The sequence below is a fragment of the Bombina bombina genome, chromosome 4 (genome assembly GCF_027579735.1).
Source record: "Bombina bombina isolate aBomBom1 chromosome 4, aBomBom1.pri, whole genome shotgun sequence".
In the NCBI taxonomy this organism is placed as follows: Eukaryota; Metazoa; Chordata; class Amphibia; order Anura; family Bombinatoridae; genus Bombina; species Bombina bombina.
Window position 1 is genome coordinate 737,275,080 of NC_069502.1, and position 12,168 is coordinate 737,287,247.

The window sequence follows — 12,168 nt, forward strand, 5'->3', positions numbered from 1 at the left end:
TCTTGTACTATATGTTTACTTTCAACTTGTAATATAAGTGCAAACATACGAGCGCTAATAATTGTCAACAATATATCAAAATACTCTATTTGCAGTCATATTATTTAAGATTTGCGTATGATAAAATAATTTATTTCTTAACCCTTTCGCTGCTAAGCCTTTTTTACACCCAAGTGCTGAGCCAATCTTGAGATTTTTTAGCTACCTACATTTAAACCCTATTGTAAGTCAAATTTCAATGAGTTACCCACACAAATTAAATACAGGTAGCCCTCAGTTTATGCCAGGGTTAGGTTCCAGAAGGAATGGTTGTAAATCGAAACCGTTGTAAATTGAAACCCAGTTTATAATGTAAGTCAATGGGAAGTGAGGGTGATAGGTTCCAGGCCCCTCTCAAAATTGTCATAAGTAACACCTAATACATTATTTTTAAAGATTTGAAATGAAGACTTTAAATGCTAAACTGCATTATAAACCTAATAAAATAATCACACAACACAGACTTCACTTGCATTTTTCTGCAAACAGTTTTTTCTATGCATTCCAATCTGGACTAATTTATAGACAGGAAGATCTTGTTCCTTTGAAATCTGCTCGATAGATCAGGTCTGGTTAAACTGATTAATTTCAGCTTGCTTGGCTTTGCTGCAACACAAGCGGACAGCTCCACCTACTGGCTATTTTAATAAATGCACTGCTTCTCAATGCTTTTCAATAGCAGTCACATGACTGGAAAAAAAGGTTGTTATTCTGAAACGGTGTAAATTGAACCGTTGTAAAACGAGGGCCACCTGTATTAGTTGTTTTTTCAGCCAGCACAGCAGATTCACAATATACCATTATTTATAATTCATGGCATGTGAGATAGCTTCAGCAAAACCTGTAAAAAAAATATGTATAATTTTTGCATATATCTTAAATATTACTGAAAATAGCCCAGTGACCACTGCTGTTACTGTGATCACCTTACTAAATTGTCATCGAGGGTAGCTGCATGTGAAATAGGGGTTTTGTGGGTTATAATATAGATTAGAGAGGCCCTATTGTGCAGTACAGAAATAAAAGCACTTTTTTTTGACTATACAGACAAAATTAATATATACTTTATTTGAGAGAGGGACGTGTCTACAAGAAAATTTTCTTTATTGGGGATATAGAATTTCTAATTATGTATATAATATCCCATTCCTAAGCAAATTCCCATGTGTTTTATTTTACTTTTAAAACATCAACTGTGGTGCACTGTTCCAGGCAATGCTCTTTCAAATAAGGGGTCTTGGAGGTTTGCAGCTGTTAAGGCAGCTGAGACTGAGGGGTTTGAAGAACCTCCCCCCATCCAGTTCACTAGCAACTACACTGAGCTTCCAGGCTCAGCCCTGTAGTGACGTCACCACGAGCGTACATGGTGAAGTCACCGGCACAACCATAAACCCTGGCAGTGCTGCCCACTAGACCACCAACAGATCCCTGGCCTGTAGTGCGGGGGATTGCCAAAAACAGTGTTTAATGGCAATCACCCTGCATCCCGAAAAGGCCTCATCATGTGTCTGCAGGTTGCGATGTGCATGAAGACCTATAGCACGTCATGCACATTGTAGGGGCTAAACTTTAGTTGCAATACATGTATGTACAAGTAATAAAGAAATGAAAATGCTTCATTATGATACTACTTTCCATTTTTATGCACATTTTTTGGTTGTATGCACATTATAAAAATACATTATACCTATATTTATAACAAAATATAAACAGAGTATGGGGCAGATTTACCAATGTCTGGCGGACATGATACGCTGTAGCGTATCATGTCCGCCAGACATCACCGCCAGACATCGCGTGGGCGAGCGGGATGCGAGCGGGGCCGGGCGTGACATGGGCGGGCGCAGATGTCCGGACTGGCTGCTAAGAGACAGAGAGCTCTAGGGGGGAGAGAGACAGCAAAAGAGAGGAGGGAGAGAGACAGCAAAAGAGAGGGGGAGAGAGACAGCAAATGAGAGGGGGAGAGAGACAACAAAAGACAGGGGGGAGAGAGACAGCAAAAGAGAGGGGGGGAGAGAGACAGCAAAAGAGAGGGGGGAGAGAGACAGCAAAAGTGAGGGGGAGAGAGACAGCAAAAGAGAGGGGGGGAGAAAGACAGCAAAATAGAGGGGGAGAGAGACAGCAAAAGAGAGGGGGGAGAGAGTACAAAAGAGAGGGGGAGAGAGACAGCAAAAGAGAGGGGGGAGAAAGACAGCAAAAGAGAGGGGGGAGAGAGACAGCAAAAGAGAGGAGGAGAGAGACAGCAAAAGAGAGGGGGGAGAGAGAAAGCAAAAGAGAGGGGGAGAGAGCGCAAAAGAGAGGGGGGAGAGAGCACAAAAGAGAGGGGGGAGAGAGACAGCAAAAGAGAGGGGGAGAGAGCACAAAAGAGAGGGGGAGAGAGCACAAAAGAGAGGGGGAGAGAAACAGCAAAAGAGAGGGGGGAGAGAGGCAGCAAAATAGAGGGAGGAGAGAGCACAAAAGAGAGGGGGGAGAGAGACAGCAAAAGAGAGGGGGAAGAGAGCATAAAAGAGAGGGAGGAGAGAGACAACAAAAGAGAGGGGGGAGAGAGACAGCAAAAGAGAAGGGGAGAGAGACAGCCAAAGAGAGGGGGGAGAGAGCACAAAAGAGAGGGGGAGAGGGACAGCAAAAGAGAGGGGGGAGAGAGACAGCAAAAGAGAGGGGAAGAGAGACAGCAAAAGAGAGGGGGGAGAGAGACAGCAAAAGAGAGGGGGGAGAGAGACAGCAAAAGAGAGGGGGAGAGAGACAGCAAAAGAGAGGGGGGGAGAGAGACAGCAAAAGAGAGGGGGGAGATAGACAGCAAAAGAGAGGGGGAGAGAGCACAAAAGAAAGGGGGATAGAGCACAAAAGAGAGGGGAGAGATAGCACAAAAGAGAGGGGGAGATTGTACAAAAGAGAGGGAGGAAAGTGCACAAAATAGAGGGGAGAGAGTGCACAAAAGAGAGGGGGAGAGTGCACAAAAGAGAGGGGGAGAGTGCACAAAAGAGAGGGGGGAGAGAGCACAAAAGAGAGGGGGAGAGAGCACAAAAGAGAGAACAAGCCACTGAGCTGTTGTTCGTTCCTGGTAGAGCGCTTCTCTCTTTGTATGCAAATTATTATGACCCTGTGGAAGTCTCCCTATGGGTGATGGGGGAAACCAGACGTGGACTCCTTGCCCAGTGTGCTTAGAGGAATGTGGCTGCACCTCACTGACGAGGCCCATAGGAGGCCGAAACGATCATCTGGGGTTGTCATGTTCCTTGTTCAGAGGAGAATTGCCTGGTATTTCGGGGCTGGACTGACCTTACTTGGCGGGATCAGACTGATATACTTCAGGAAAGTTTTCTTCTGTGAAAAGCACACTGGTCTAAAAGAGGCTGCTTCCGGGTGGTAAATCGCCATAGAACAAGCCACTGAGCTGTTGTTCGTTCCTGGTAGAGCGCTTCTCTCTTTGTATGCAAATTATTATGACCCTGGGGAAGTCTCCCTATGGGTGATGGGGGAAACCAGACGTGGACTCCTTGCCCAGTGTGCTTAGAGGAATGTGGCTGCACCTCACTGACGAGGCCCATAGGAGGCCGAAACGATCGTCTGGGGTTGTCATGTTCCTTGTTCAGAGGAGAATTGCCTGGTATTTCGGGGCTGGACTGACCTTACTTGGCGGGATCAGACTGATATACTTCAGGAAAGTTTTCTTCTGTGAAAAGCACACTGGTCTAAAAGAGGCTGCTTCCGGGTGGTAAATCGCCATAGAACAAGCCACTGAGCTGTTGTTCGTTCCTGGTAGAGCGCTTCTCTCTTTGTATACAAAAGAGAGGGGGAGAGAGTGCAAAAGAGAGGGGGGAGAGAGCAAAAAAGAGAGGGGGAGAGAGCGCAAAAGAGAGGGGGAGAGAGCGCAAAAGAGAGGGGGAGAGAGCGCAAAAGAGAGGGGAGAGAGCACAAAAGAGAGGGGAGAGAGCACAAAAGAGAGGGGGAGAGAGCACAAAAGAGAGGGGTAGAGAGAGCAAAAGAGAGGGAGAGAGACAGCAAAATAGAGGAGAGAGAGAGCAAACGAGAGGAGAGAGAGCAAACGAGAGGGGGGAAGAGAGAGAGCAAAAGAGAGCGAGAGAGACAGCAAAAGAGGGGGGAGAGAGAGCGCAAATGAGAGGGAGAGAGACAGCAAAAGAGGGGGAGAGAGAGCAAAAGAGGGGGGAGAGAGAGAGAGTAAAAAGGAGGGGGGAGAGAGAGAGTAAAAGAGAGGGGGAGAGAGAGAGAGTAAAAGAGAGAGGAGAGAGAGAGCAAAAGAGAGGGGAGAAAGAGAGAGCAAAAGAGAGGGGGGATAGAGAGAGAGCAAGGGGTGGGACCGCTGTACTGCAAAAAATGGCCCGTGTACACGGGCTTTAGGTCTAGTTGTTTAATAAAAGACTATATTCTAGAAACAACTTTCTTTGGTAACAGATTTTTACACATAACTGAGCATCCTCAAAATTCAACCTTAAGGGGCCGAATTATCAAGCTCTGAATGGAGCTTGATGCCCCTGTTTCCGTGCGAGCCTTCAGGCTTGCCGGAAACAGAAGTTACGAAGCAGCGGTCTAAAGACCGCTGCTCCATAACTTGTCCGCCTGCTCTGAGGCGATCAGGTTGATTGACACTCCCTGCTAGCAGCTGATTGGCCGCAAATCTGCAGGGGGCGACATTGCACCAGCAGTTCACAAGACAGCGTATGCTGTCGGCATTTATCGATGTGCAGCGAACATGATACGCTACATCGTATCACGTCCGCTCAACTATGATAAATCTACCACTAAGTGTTATGTTGAATGAAAGTCGGAAGGAAAGAGCTTTTAATCTAATCAAAATGTAGGAAGCAAAGTTATAGAAATTGATAGATTTACAGTATTTAACTACCTAAACCTTAAAAAGGATACATATGTATTGCCTGTATTATCACTGATAAATCCCTGATATATTAGCTCTCTGAAATAAAATAGAAGGTAAAGCATGGTATAGGAAGATGTCTTAAAAATATGAAAAAAAAAAAGTGAAGAACAAAGAAAACAATAGAGGAGATGTCTTTAAAAGGGAAGATAAAAAAGGAAAATATTATGGCTGTTGTTTATTGTTATTGACCAGGTGTAGGTCAAACGGGGAAAAATTAGATACACTAATAAATAACCATGCTGTTTAAGATGACTATACCTAGTATGTTTGGTTCAGTATGGGCTATTCAGATAATTTGGCTTGATAATTCTCTAGATGCATCAGAAAGGGCTAAACTACAAGTGGCATGCTAATGTTAAAGCATGGGATATTTCAATAAAGCTAACTTGCACTCATGTTACCAGTTAAAAATAAACAGGGATAGGCAAGGTGTCCGTACACGGACACTGGTGTCTGTGACTGGCCCTTGCTGTGTCCGCCACCCGTTTTGCGGAGGGGAGGGAGGAGTAGAACAGATGAATGCTGGTCCTCACACCTCCTTGACACAAGCGGCGCCACGCTTAGTAGTGGGAAAGTGAGGGAAGAATCAAGCTGCCTGCAGTCAACTAAATGTTATTTTAAACTTGTTTGATTAGATGACTAATTTGTACTTGTGGAACTAGACCAGGGGCGTCCAACATGCAGCCCAATTGACAGCAAAGTGTCGCTCTCCTGACTTATAGAAACATAGAATATGTCAGCAGATAGGAACCATTCGGCCTATCTAGTCTACCCAATTTTCTGAATACTTTCATTAGTTCCTGGCCTTATCTTATATCTAGCAGAACCTTATGCCTATCCCATGCATGTTTAAACTACTTCACTGTCACTAACACTTCTGCTGGATGGCAAGTCCACCATGTATCCACTACCCTATCAGTAAAGAGATTTGTTTTTGTTTTTAATTTGAAATGTACCTTGGTGTCCTTCACTAACGTCTGTACTTTGGAAAATGTCCGCCACAGCCTTGGTCCGTGCCTATCCCTGAAAATAAATGTAACCACGCGAGCGCAAACTAAATTTGCACTCGTCAGGTTAGAGCGACCTAAGTCCAAGGGGCCGAATTATCAAGCTCCGAATGGAGCTTGATGCCCCTGTTTCTACGTGAGCTACATCGTATTATGTCTGTCTACACTGTAATCAATCGGCCCCCTAGCGTAGGTTAGGGCTGAATAAAAAGTTGCACCAAACACAACATAAATACATTAAAATAAACAATTACACTTATATATACATAGCAAATACAAATTATTAATATAGATATTAAAGAAAAAGTTATTAGGGTTAAAAGGTAAATGGTATATGACAAGGTATTTGAATAGAAAGGGCTATAATTTATATATACATACATATACATGTCTAAATATGTGTATGTGCATATATATATATATATATATATATATATACAGTATATACATATGTATACATGTGTATTCATGTTTGTATGTGTATATATGTATATACATAAATACTGTATATACACATGTATACACATATATGCATATGTATGTATACTTTGGAGTCCTTTCCAGTCAAATACCTGAAAACATGAAAATTAATTTTGAATACATTTTAGGACAAGATTACAAGCAGAGTGGTATTTAATGCTCCCGGTGGCACGATAACTCCACTAGAAGTAAGGTTTTTGCTCGCGTCGGGTAGTGCCCGTATTAAAAGTTGAAAGGGAAAGTTTTTGCTCATGTGATAAACCGATGCGCACAAAAAAATTAACTTAGGATATTGTATGTACGTATTCCCCCATGAAAGTCAATGAAGCAGAATTAGTGGAAAAAGAATACCCTACTCGCACGCAAGCCTGATTACATATTCAGCAAGTGCGCTAACCTGACATGAAAATATGAATATTTCACATTCCAATGTTCTTCACATAGCAGAATATGTTCTATTTATTCATAAATACATATTTCTACACATATCTAATGTATTTTGGTACTATATATATTCTAAATAATTAGAACATATGTGCAGAGCATTGGAATGTGAAATATTTATAATAAATACACAGTATAACACTTTATTAAATATGAATATTGCATAAATATGATTTTTCATGTTTTCACATACTTGACTGTCAAGGGCTCCAGTGCACTTATACATATGTCTATATGTGTCATGTGTGTACATATGTATTTATGTGTATATGTATATGTCTAAATACATATATGCATATATAAATACATAAACACATCTGTACACACACATATAATATATATATATATATATATATATATATATATATACTGTATATATATATATATTCATATTTACATATACATATTTATATATGTATGTATCTCTATGTTAAAGCCCTTTGCCTGCCTTTTTTTGTCTAACACCTGAGACCTATAACTTTTTTTGTGCAATTTTTTTTTAATAATTTTGTTAGATTATGTTATTATTTTTTTTAAATATAATTTTTATTATTGTTTTCTTTCAAAACAGGCATGAGAAAAAGACAATATACATTTATGAAACATATTGGGGGGTAGTTATCAAGCCGTCAACCTCAAATACGCTGGAATTCCGCAGCGTATTTGTGGCGAGGCTGATACGCCTTAGTTATCAAAGGCTCGAGACCGGCAAAAGTAGAATTTTGTGACGTAAGCATCGATCCGCCGGACTCCGTCCGACACAGATCGATTCTTACGTCACTCCAGATGTTCCGCACATTCTCACTACTTTTGCTAGTTATCAAAAAACTAGCAGGTACGCTCGGCACTTTTACGGCCCAGCGTACCTGGTTTTCAATCCGCCACCCCTGGAGGCGGCGGATCCCATAGGAATCAATGGGAGTCTGACCATAGCGAAAGTACAAGTTCGCTGCTGACAGACATCCCATTGATTCCTATGGGAGCTGTCTACACCTAACACCCTAACATGTACCCCGAGTCTAAACACCGCTAATCTGACCCCCCCTACACTGCCGCAACTAAATAAAGTTATTACCCTCTAAACCGCCGCTCCCGGAGCCCACCGCAAGCTACTCTATACATATTAACCCCTAAACCGCCGCTCCCGGAGCCCACCGCAAGCTACTCTATACATATTAACCCCTAAACCGCCGCTCCCGGAGCCCACCACAACTATAATAAATGTATTAACCCCTAAACCGCCGCTCCCTGAACCCGCCGCAACCTATATTAAATGTATTAACCCCTATCCTGCCTCCCCTACACCGTCGCCACCTATAATAAATGTATTAACCCCTAATCTGCCCCCCCTACACCGTCGCCACCTATAATAAATTTATTAACCCCTATCCTGCCCCCCACTACGCCGCCGCCACTGTAATAAAATTATTAACCCCTAAACCTAAGTCTAACCCTAACCCTAACTCCCCCCTAACTTAAATATTAATTAAATAAATCTAAATAAATTAACTCTTATTAACTAAATGAATCCTATTTAAAACTAAATACTTACCTTTAAAATAAACCCTAATATAGCTACAATATAAATAATAATTATATTCTAGCTATTTTAGGATTTATATTTATTTTACAGGTAACTTTCAATTTATTTTAACCATGTACAATAACTATTAAATAGTTATTAACTATTTAATAGCTTACCTAGCTAAAATAAAGAGAAATGTACCTGTGAAATAAATCCTAACCTAAGTTACAATTACACCTAACACTACACTATACTTTAATAAATTATTCCTATTTAAAAATAAATACTTACCTGTAAAATAAACCCTAAGATAGCTACAATATAATTAATAATTATATTATAGCTATCTTAGGATTTATATTTATTTTACAGGTAACTTTGTATTTATTTTAGCTAGTTAGAATAGTTATTAAATAGTTATTAACTATTTAATAACTACCTAGCTAAAAGAAATACAAAATTACCTGTAAAATAAATCCTAACCTAAGTTACAATTAAACCTAATACTACACTATCATTAAATTAACTAAATAAACTACCTACAAATAACTACAATTAAATACAATTACATAAACTAACTAAAGTACAAAAAATAAAAAAGCTAAGTTACAAAAAATAAAAAAATAAGTTACAAACATGTTAAAAATATTACAACAATTTTAAGCTACTTACACCTAATCTAAGCCCCCTAATAAAATAACAAACCCCCCCAAAATAAAAAAAATCCCTACCCTATTCTAAATTAAATACATTTCAAAGCTCTTTTACCTTACCAGCCCTTAAAAGGGCCATTTGTGGGGGCATGCCCCAAAAAGTTCAGCTCTTTTGCCTGTAAAAGAGAAATACACCCCCCCCCCAACATTAAAACCCACCACCCACATACCCCTAATCTAACCCAAACCCCCCTTACAAAAACCTAACACTAATCCCCTGAAGATCATCCTACCTTGAGTCGTCTTCACTCAGCCGAGCCACCGATGGAACTGAAGAGGACATCCGGAGCGGAAGAAGTTAATCCTCCAAGCGGCGCTGAAGAAATCTTCCATCCGATGAAGTCATCATCCAGGCGGCGCTGAAGAAGTCTTCGATCCGGCCGATTTCATCTTCAAAGAGGCGCTGAAGAGGTCTTCTATCCGGGCGAAGTCATCTTCCAAGCCGGGTCTTGAATCTTCCTTCCGCCGACGCGGAACCACCTTCTTCCCCGACGGACTACGACGAATGACGGCTCCTTTAAGGGACGTCATCCAAGATGGCATCCCCTCAATTCCGATTGGCTGATAGGATTCTATCAGCCAATCGGAATTAAGGTAGGAAAAATCTGATTGGCTGATGGAATCAGCCAATCAGATTGAGCTCGCATTCTATTGGCTGTTCCGATCAGCCAATAGAATGCGAGCTCAATCTGATTGGCTGATTGGATCAGCCAATCGGATTGAACTTGAATCTGATTGGCTGATTCCATCAGCCAATCAGATTTTCCTACCTTAATTCCGATTGGCTGATAGAATCCTATCAGCCAATCGGAATTGAGGGGACGCCATCTTGGATGACGTCCCTTAAAGGAGCCGTCATTCGTCGTAGTCCGTCGGTGAAGAAGGTGGTTCCGCGTCGGCGGAAGGAAGATTCAAGACCCGGCTTGGAAGATGACTTCGCCCGGATAGAAGACCTCTTCAGCGCCTCTTTGAAGATGACATCGGCCGGATCGAAGACTTTTCTTCAGCGCCGCCTGGATGATGACTTCATCGGATGGAAGATTTCTTCAGCGCCGCTTGGAGGATTAACTTCTTCTGCTCCGGATGTCCTCTTCAGTTCCATCGGTGGCTCGGCTGAGTGAAGACGACTCAAGGTAGGATGATCTTCAGGGGATTAGTGTTAGGTTTTTGTAAGGGGGGTTTGGGTTAGATTAGGGGTATGTGGGTGGTGGGTTTTAATGTTGGGGGGGGGTTGTATTTTTCTTTTACAGGCAAAAGAGCTGTTTTCTTTGGGGCATGCCCCCACAAATGGCCCTTTTAAGGGCTGGTAAGGTAAAAGAGCTTTGAAATTTATTTAATTTAGAATAGGGTAGGGCATTTTTTTTATTTTGGGGGAGTTTGTTATTTTATTAGGGGGCTTAGATTAGGTGTAAGTAGCTTAAAATTGTTGTAATATTTTTAACATGTTTGTAACTTATTTTTTTATTTTTTGTAACTTAGCTTTTTTTATTTTTTGTACTTTAGTTAGTTTATGTAATTGTATTTAATTGTAGTTATTTGTAGGTAGTTTATTTAATTAATTTAATGATAGTGTAGTATTAGGTTTAATTGTAACTTAAGTTAGGATTTATTTTACAGGTAATTTTGTATTTCTTTTAGCTATGTAGTTATTAAATAGTTAATAACTATTTAATAACTATTCTAACTAGCTAAAATAAATACAAAGTTACCTGTAAAATAAATATAAATCCTAAGATAGCTATAATATAATTATTAATTATATTGTAGCTATCTTAGGGTTTATTTTACAGGTAAGTATTTATTTTTAAATAGGAATAATTTATTAAAGTATAGTGTAGTGTTAGGTGTAATTGTAACTTAGGTTAGGATTTATTTCACAGGTACATTTCTCTTTATTTTAGCTAGGTAAGCTATTAAATAGTTAATAACTATTTAATAGTTATTGTACATGGTTAAAATAAATTGAAAGTTACCTGTAAAATAAATATAAATCCTAAGATAGCTATAATATAATTATTATTTATATTGTAGCTATATTAGGGTTTATTTTAAAGGTAAGTATTTAGTTTTAAATAGGATTCATTTAGTTAATAAGAGTTAATTTATTTAGATTTATTTAATTAATATTTAAGTTAGGGGGGCGTTAGGGTTAGGGTTAGACTTAGGTTTAGGGGTTAATAATTTTATTACAGTGGCGGCGGCGTAGTGGGGGGCAGATTAGGGGTTAATAAATTTATTATAGGTGGCGACGGTGTAGGGGGGGCAGATTAGGGGTTAATAAATTTATTATAGGTGGCAACGGTGTAGGGGGGGCAGGACAGGGGTTAATAGGTTTAATATAGGTTGCGGCGGGTTCATGGAGCGGCGGTTTAGGGGTTAAACTATTTATTTAGTTGCGGAGAGGTGTGGGATCAGCAGGATAGGGGTTAATAATTTTATAATAGAGGGCGATGGTGTAGGGGGGGCAGGATAGGGGTTACTAGGTATACTGTAGGTGGCAGCGGTGTCCGGGAGTGGCGGTTTAGGGGTTAATACATTTATAAGAGTTGCGGCAGGGTCTAGGAGCGGCGGTTTAGGGGTTAATACATTTATAAGAGTTGCGGCGGGGTCTAGGAGTGGGGGTTTAGGGGTTAGTAACTTTATTGAGTTGCGGGGGGCCCCGGGGGGCGCCGGTATAGGGGGTAGAACAGTGTAGTTTAGTGTGAGTGCTTAGTGACAGGCTAGCAATAAAGCTGGGAAAAAGCCGAAGGGCAGCGAGATCGGATGAGTGATAACTGTCACAGTCCGCTGCTCATCGCCCCGCGGCTTTTTGACAGCTTTATTTGATAACTTAGGCGTATTTTTTCAGGTCCGCGGCGGCGAAGGTAGGCGAGCTTAGGCGGGCGTATTGGGCCGGCGAAGTCAGAAAAGTAGACGGCTTGATAACTACCCCCCATTGATACATTTTACCTACATTTTTCCTTTTTTTTTATCCCCGTAACAGAACCCACAAAACAGAGAAAACAATATTTCTTAATGCTGATACCCATGCTTCATACTTTGTGGGTAATCTTTTCCTAAGTT